At 45.2% G+C, this 7870-nt stretch overlaps 1 long non-coding RNA gene across 3 annotated transcripts; it reads right to left on the reverse strand.

The window, feature by feature from the left end:
* Positions 1 to 619: 619 nt before the first annotated feature.
* On the reverse strand, positions 620 to 5817 carry LOC113962355. 3 transcript variants are annotated; one of them, XR_003532527.1, is made up of 3 exons: positions 5258 to 5817; positions 4701 to 4850; positions 620 to 3676 (listed from the first exon to the last, which is right to left on the reverse strand). It is a non-coding gene; the product is annotated as an uncharacterized LOC113962355 (long non-coding RNA). The 3 variants fall into 3 exon arrangements; XR_003532526.1 differs by having other exon boundaries at positions 620 to 3110; positions 4701 to 4854; XR_003532525.1 differs by having other exon boundaries at positions 4701 to 4854.
* Between the last annotated feature and the right edge of the window lie 2053 nt (positions 5818 to 7870).

Here is a 7870-nt window from a genome sequence, read left to right on the forward strand (position 1 = left end):
AGACACACAGACAGAGGGACAGACACACAGACAGAGGGACAGACACATGGAGAGACAGACACACAGACAGACAGATGGACACAGACAGACAGACGGACACACGGACACGCAGACGGACGCGCAGACGGATGGATGGACAGACACACAGATGGATGGATGGACAGACGCAGATGGACAGACAGAGGGACGGACACATGGATGGACGGAGGGACGAACGGACACACGGACAGGCGAACAGACAGACAGACACACAGACAGACGGACACATGGACAGATGGACTGACGGACAGACTGACAGACGGACGGAAAGACACAGACGGAAAGACACACGGATCGATGGACACACGGATCGACAGGTGGATGTACAGACTCACAGACGGACAGATAAATAGATGGATATATGGATGGACACACAGACAGACGGACACACGGACGGACACACAGACACATGGACAGACACGGACATATGGACGGATGGACACACGGATGAATAGACACAAGGACAGACAGACGGACGCATGGATAGACAGACGGACAGACACACAGGCAGACAGATGAACAGACGGACACACGGACGGACATACGGACAGACATGTCTTTTGAAAACAACGAGAAGCACCCCAAGCACAGAGCACGTAACACCAAACTGGAAGCCCACAAAGTTGCCAGCAGGGCCCTGCACTCACCTGCAGTCCCTGGTGGGAACAGCCCGTACCCCGCAGCAGCGTCCATACACAGCCCGTCACTGGGCAGTCCTTTGCACAGGGAGTGCTGTCACCTGAACAAAGAAAGGGGATACCTTGGCGTGGGCCACAGAAACTTCTGTTTCCACAGAGACTACTTGATATCAATATCCTGGGGGGGAAAAGGGGAACCACACAGGCTAAGTGGCAGGAAGAGCAGTGGCCTCTGACTGCAACTTACCTCTCACAGCACCCTGGCCATATGCTGCTGCCTACATTAATCCATTGAGTCATCACCAGGGAAAGGGGGAATTTTTCCCCCTTCATGGCTTCTTTACAGCATGAATTAGGGAGATGACTGTACCCTAGTAAAGCATCCCTTCTCTATCTGCATTTTCCAAGTGTGCTTCACTATTACAGTGCCCATTATATTGAGTTTGCATCGTCCTCATATCTACAGGGCATGAGAGATTTCCTTTACTGCAGAGCCTTTACAACAGTCTAAAGGCTCCAGACTGGAGTGGCTCCACATCTGCTTTTTCACACTCACATTCAGCTTTGCAGAACACCAATTGCACAGACACATATAATAAATACCTTCACAATCACTAGTTACTGTTCTTTCATTACCCCACCAATTTTTTTCCCCTTTTCTTTCCCTTGATCTCAACCTCTGACCCAGGGATGAATGCTGTCATTGCATCAGCACCTACTGACATTATAAAAGGTGTCCCTTTTGCCTGAGGGGAGGTATATTGGGTCAGTGGGATTCTGATCCTCTCCCTTACTCACATCAGGCTACATTCAGTGTAATCAGCCCAAGTTTAGCATCATTTTTCCTCACTCTCAGTAGGGCAAAACTGGACCAAAATCTGCTCCAGTGAGCACACAGTTGATTATTACCTGTATATGAAACACTTACTTTTTCTCCTGCTCTATCAAAGAACAGCACTGGTAGATGATACAAAAGCCTCAGTTGGATTTTCAAGTGTAAAACATTTCAAATAAAACTCCCAAGACTTTAAACAGTTGACTTATTTGTGGCACATGATGTTGCATGATATGGAAATTAAATATCAGGATTGTATTTCACCATCAAGTCCAAAGGGGTTAATAAACAAGTCTGTTTGCTGATTGTTTTCTGAGATATAAACCTATAGAAGTACATTAGTTTCTCATCAATTAGCAGTTTATCTCTGCATGTTTCCCAGAGGCCTCCCCAGTAGCATCGTGGGGAGGAGTGAAATGGCCACAGGGATTTCGGACCAAATCCTTTGCAGAGAAGATAATAATTTACAATATGTACATTTGTTTACTTCCACCATAACTGCTACATCTGCTTTACTGACACTAATTAATTAAGCCTGGTTTAATTAATTGTGTTCTCTGAGGAAGGTGGTGTTGACATTTTGCAGCTGGTGCTTGAGAGGGGAGCTGTGGAAGGCAGAGTTCTTGACAGCATCCCTGGTTTGAAGTCCTCCAGCTCGCCACACCCCTGCCAGTGCCCGTGGCCTGCTCTGGGCCTGCAGCTGGAAGGAACACGCTGGATCTGAGCCTTCAGCCCTCCTGCAACTGCCAAAAAACCTTCAAGTGGAGAAATAACAGTCCAAAATCTGACTTGAGTCTAAATAAACCCCAAACCCAGAAACAGATTCGTAGATAGCATACCTTGAGTTTCCTCTCACTGAGGCCTCTTCCTCTATTTATTTACTTATTTAGATTTATCCAAACTTCCTTGGGTCAAACTCAGATGTGATGGGACAGATCTTCTGTTCTGGATCAAGTTAACATCAGCCCCACGTCTGCCTTGCACATCATTCCTGTCTGTGGCTGCACGTCTTGTTTTACACAGATGGGCAATCATGCATACAAATGCTCCTATAATTTATCCCAGAGTTGCTGAGCTGTTTATACAGGCAACTTTCCATCTATTCCTAACACTCCACATCCTACAGAGGTGTTTTCTCTTGTTCCCAAAATATTATTCTTCATTGATTAAATTTTGGTAAAACAGCTATACCTTTGAGAGATGGAGATTCCTAATCTCCTAACAGGCTCTTTCAGGTCAGGGAAGAAGAAAGTCGTAATATTTTCCCCAGTGCTATGTTGCCTGCTAATTCCTTGTCAGAATGGCATGTTTACCACCTCTCGCTGGTGCTCTGACTGGAGTTTGGCAACAAACCCTTTGCCAACAGTCATTTTACAAGTAAAACCTGCACATTTCTCCCTGAAAGCTATTTTTAAGAGCACTTTCCTTAAAGAAAACTCTTTATCCAGGTTCATAGCTGGGCTGCCCAGCTCCCAGCCTGGCCGTGCTGATTGCAGTGCCATTACACCAGGAATGAGTGTGACTCTCTCGATTGTTGTTGGTGGCCCGGTGTCACATGCATTTACTATATCCCTGGCAACAGCCAGGCTGCCCTGTGGCTGTTTGGGAAGAAAGAAATGGAGTGAATCAGAATTAGCCATAGTCCCTGCAAAAAGGGGGAAGGAGAACAGAAAGGAAGAAAGGAGCAGCCACGGAGTGGGGTCTGGGAAGATTAGGCGCTGGTTTGAAAACAAGGAGGCAATGAACTAAACCCCCAAGGATTACTTGTCTACTTTCTAGCTGCGCCAATAGTCATTTCTCTGCTAATTACCTTCCTCTTTGTGCAGGGGGTGCCATGAGCAGGATCTCAGCAGTGGTGCTGCTGTGCCCAGGGGTCCACATGAGGCAGAGCCTGCACAATGCATGTGCTGGGGGACGTGCCACGGCGTCAGCCACCAGGCACATTTCAGGAAGGGCTTTCAATGCCTCAGCTTATTTTGTTTTGCTTGCAAACATCTGAGCTCTCGCATTTGGCAAAATAAAAGCACTGCGTGTCATTCTCTTTAGGGCTCCACATAAAAATCCTATCAGTGCTTTATAGGCAGCAGGATGGTAGTTTTCCCAGCTTCAAATGCTTTCCTGTTCCCGCTACTCATCCAGATGGAAAGGTTCTCCAAACAAAAGCCTAGTACAGGGAAGGCATGTGTGAGTTTGCTTCCAGACACCTCAGATGGCAAAAATTTGTCTTACTTTTTTTCTGTTGGCAAAACTGTCATTGAAGGGCATAACTAGAAGTTTATCAGAAATGCAAAAAACCCCTCTCTTGCTGTTCTCTTTCACTTCGTCTTTCCTGCAAGCCAGTTATCAGCAAACACTTGTCAACATTTGACTGCTGTAAGGCAGGTGATTACAAGAAGTAAGAAATATTTGGTTTTTCTGACTGTTTTCTGTCTCACTCTGTACCCGGGGTGCTGCTCCCCCTTGAAATAGTTTTTCGCCGCTGTTATCTGAAGCCCACAGCTTATAACAAAAAGGGCTGATAATGTAAAAACAAAATGACATTGGGCTGTCAAAGCAAAATCCCCTCACCACAAACCCCAGGCTGGGCCTGGCGCTGCAGCTGGCTGGCAGAGCAGGAGGAATGCCTGTGTGGCAGTGGAGTGGAAGCACGTGCTGCCAAGTGAGGCAGCCCGGCCGGCGCGCAGCTCCAGCTCTGGTGCCCTGCACAGGAGTGGGGCAGCCTCCTCACACCAGTGCCACAACTGCCTTTGGGCATTGCCTGCTCTGGATCAGAGGGGGCACAGAGGGCAGGGAATGTGTGGCTTTCACAGTGATAATCTGGAGCCAAGTGTTTCCCTGCGAAAGACTTTTGATGTGTAATAGGAGCCATACTCCTCCACAGTGCTGAATAAATTGTAGCCCAGGAAAAACCAAAGACTTGTGCTAAGGGTTTGAGTTTTATGCATTAGCTCTGTCTCATAGATCATGTTTATGTATATGAAAAAAAGAACATGTGATTAAGGGGATCCTTTTTCCTTACCCGAGTGCAGGCACACTGCTGATACTCACAAGCTGTACTTTGCATCACGTCTTCACTCCCTTGCCTTATTGTCCAGTTTAGGACCAATACTCCCACTGATATAATTTCAATAGAAACTATTACTCCAAAAAAACTGGTCCCACTTAAGCAGGGACAGGACTCAACTCACCTCAGTTTAGGCATCTAAAAGCTGGGCGTTGAGTCAAAGCTTCTTCTTTCAGCTTTCTCCGTAGGGAATTACAACCCTGGTATTTCTCCACAGGGTAAAAAAGTCCCTCCATAGCATCGCGTGGAGAGGGCTCCAGAGGTACCTGTTTTTCTGCCTTGACAGAGTAGGACAAATAGTTAATTCTTGACTCCCAATCAGCTGAAGCTGGGTAAGATGCATTCCCTTTCATTACATACTTAAATTTTGAATCACCGCAGTATCTTAATCTGATGTTTTGTTGGGTAATTTTGTGGAACTCCTCCCCCATCTTATTATAGAAAGGTATAAAAAGGTGTGAAACTTCTCCCTCTTGCAGGATAAGGTTTTAATTTTTAACTCAACAGTAACAGAAACTATAATTTCAGAAAGGCTGCTGTTGTTAAATTAGGAAGTCAAAAGCAAGTTTTATGTAGAGGATTTTGGTTTTTAGTAGAGGTTATTACTAGAATGAAGACGTGGCTTTGATAAAGTCCAAATGCACCCAAACTACAAATCAGAGTTTTTAATTTCCAAAATACCTCCTCCTTGGCATGCAGTCGGTTGACTTTGTTTTCCTCCCTTTTTTTTTCCAGAGTTCTTGGCAACTTCAGCTCTGGCTGTGCTAGTTAAGACCAGTGGTATCTGTAGGATTACTGCCAGAAGGGAAGAGAAAAAAAAAAAAATCACTTCAGACCCCTGCTTCAGGCCATGTCATGAAAGGCAGCTGGAGAGATCTATCCCCTGGAGTAAAGCAAATGACATGAAAAAAGCTGAGAAATGCAGTTCAAAGCCAAGATCATTTATATTCCCACTATGAATTAACCAAAATTCCCCCTACCAAACAAACCCCAAGCTATGCAAACTCATCTCAGTAAATAGGTTTAAAAAAGCATTTTCTAGTTTAACAGCACAGGATTACAAAAAGGTTTTGGCAACTCCCTGAGTCAGTGACTCAGGACCTTCACGAACCTCGTTGATTGTGAGGGATTTTTCAAATCGGTGCAGGTTTAGTTGTAGCTTTTGTGCCGGGACCTTCCTGCCTCTCCAAGGCAAGCATCTACTACAGACAGACCCCGCTGTGCTCAGTGCAGAGAGGCACTGCAGTGTCACACAGCTGGTACCTGTGCAGCTGTTCCACTGCCATCCAAGATTTTGCTTCTTGCAAACAGCTTCTTGCTGGTAGGAAACTCCTCATGGTGTGTCCACACCCCTCGAGGAGTGCCAGGCACAATTAACAGCCAGCATTTGGCTTGTCTCTGATGAAAGGTCAGAGGCCAGGTCAGACCTATGCTGAAAGCTAATTTCTAAAGTGATTTGTCTGGATCCTGCTACACCAGTCAGAAGTGCAGAGTGCCCTAAGTGCAATTCTATAATTTAAATGCTTATAGTACAAGAGAGAAACAACTCACTGATCATCTCATTAGAGGCTTAGCTTTTTACTTCTGGACAGCTTTTCCTCTTTGATCTAGTAAGAAAAATGAATGGAAGTTTAGGACATGTTTATTTGCTTTTGTAAAGGCTTGGATCCAAGCAAAACACACTTATATCTGGGAAATAACAATGAGGGGTTGTAAACGTATTAAATACCTTTGACCAGCGCTAGATACCAAACCAGAGATTCCCAAGGTTAAAGAATTCAGGAGTGCTGACTCCTGGTTTCCATTTGACTCCCATTACAACTCTCATTTGTATGCCACTAAACAAAACAATGTCCTTCTCCCTGTGGACACATGAATGAGTTATATTGTCATTGTTTGGTTTTCTTTTTTTTGCCCCTTATAGTCTTCAAAAAACTGCAAGTGCTGTAGCCTGAAAATCTCACGAGTCGAGAAATCTCTGCTCCCATCTATTGGTGAGCAAGAGAAGAATGACCATAAAACTAGTGAATCTGATTAGTTGTTTCACCCAGGCCACTGGATAGACAAATAATCCAGAGGTAGGGGCTCTCTGGTACCATCTCTTTGATAATAAAGGAAATGGGCCTTCTTTGTATTTGTCTCTTCATTCTTTCAGTGGCACTTTGGGGAGACCTCATAGTTACATTTCAATGATCACAAAGTCCTACCATTCCTCCAAGTATCCTGTACTGGGATGACTTCACTGTTAGTTCTTGCAAAGGATTTAATGAGTCTTAGTCATGAAATAATGCATTTGAGTTCAGACTGGTTTTTAGGAAGCAGATTCCAAAAGCAACAGACCATTGAGCTGCAGGTGGCAGGCAACAGGTCTGCCCAGGCAGGAGTCAGACCTCTGGAGCTGTGGTGTTCAGACTGTGCTGAACTGCAGGGAAATGTAGCAGCTGGGGAAGGAGAAATGATGCTCATAAGGAATGTTTGCCTACAGGAAATTCACAGCATCAGCTGGCGACCAAGGCAACAGACTCTTGCCAGAGGTACTGAATGAAGTAGATGGTCCTGTTTACTGTGGATTGTTTTCCCAAAGTTCATGGCACCTGTGCCTTGCCATTAGCAAAGGCCTTGTTGTTTCAAAGAGCTTCACACTTGCAAGTGATGAACTGTTGCCTGAGGGTGCTTGGAAGACATTCCAGGTGGGAAGGGACATAGTGCTGTACAGCAGCTTTGAAGAGCAGTCATTTTTCGAACTTAACCTTGTTGCTACCAGGAGCTGGGTTCTGGATATCCAGGGATTAGACATGGTGGCAAGATTCCAGCTAGGTGGAGGAGAAAGTAGTCAAAAGGAAGTAAGTTACTGAATTCATATGGAAGGGCTGAATTTCTGATCTCATCAGCTTCTTTGCTTGAATTTTCTCAGCATCCAAATCTTAAATGAAGCCTCATTGCCATTGTTAGGAGCAACATTCAGTTCTTGCCACACTCTCATCGGTCGTCGTTGCTATTCCATGATCATTAGGAAGAGGAACAAGCATGGTAAGGAATGTAAAAGAGGGCTGGAGGGAAAAGATGCTGCTGAATAAATCCATACTGGGGTAAACACAGTGCTGAGACAGAATATCATTCAGCACAAGGGTTTATCACTGAAAACGGGCATGTTGCATTTGAACTGGGATTTTCTAAAGAAAACCACCCCCAGACAGCTGAGCGATGAGTTCACAGTATGAAAGACTGCTCAGGACTTCATCCACTGAAAGGCCATTTACGGGCTTCACTTTCTCACGGTCCCACTCTGGAAGG

Source organism: Neopelma chrysocephalum, unplaced genomic scaffold (genome assembly GCF_003984885.1).
Source record: "Neopelma chrysocephalum unplaced genomic scaffold, ASM398488v2 Primary Assembly neopelma1_149688, whole genome shotgun sequence".
NCBI classification, from domain to species: domain Eukaryota; kingdom Metazoa; phylum Chordata; class Aves; order Passeriformes; family Pipridae; genus Neopelma; species Neopelma chrysocephalum.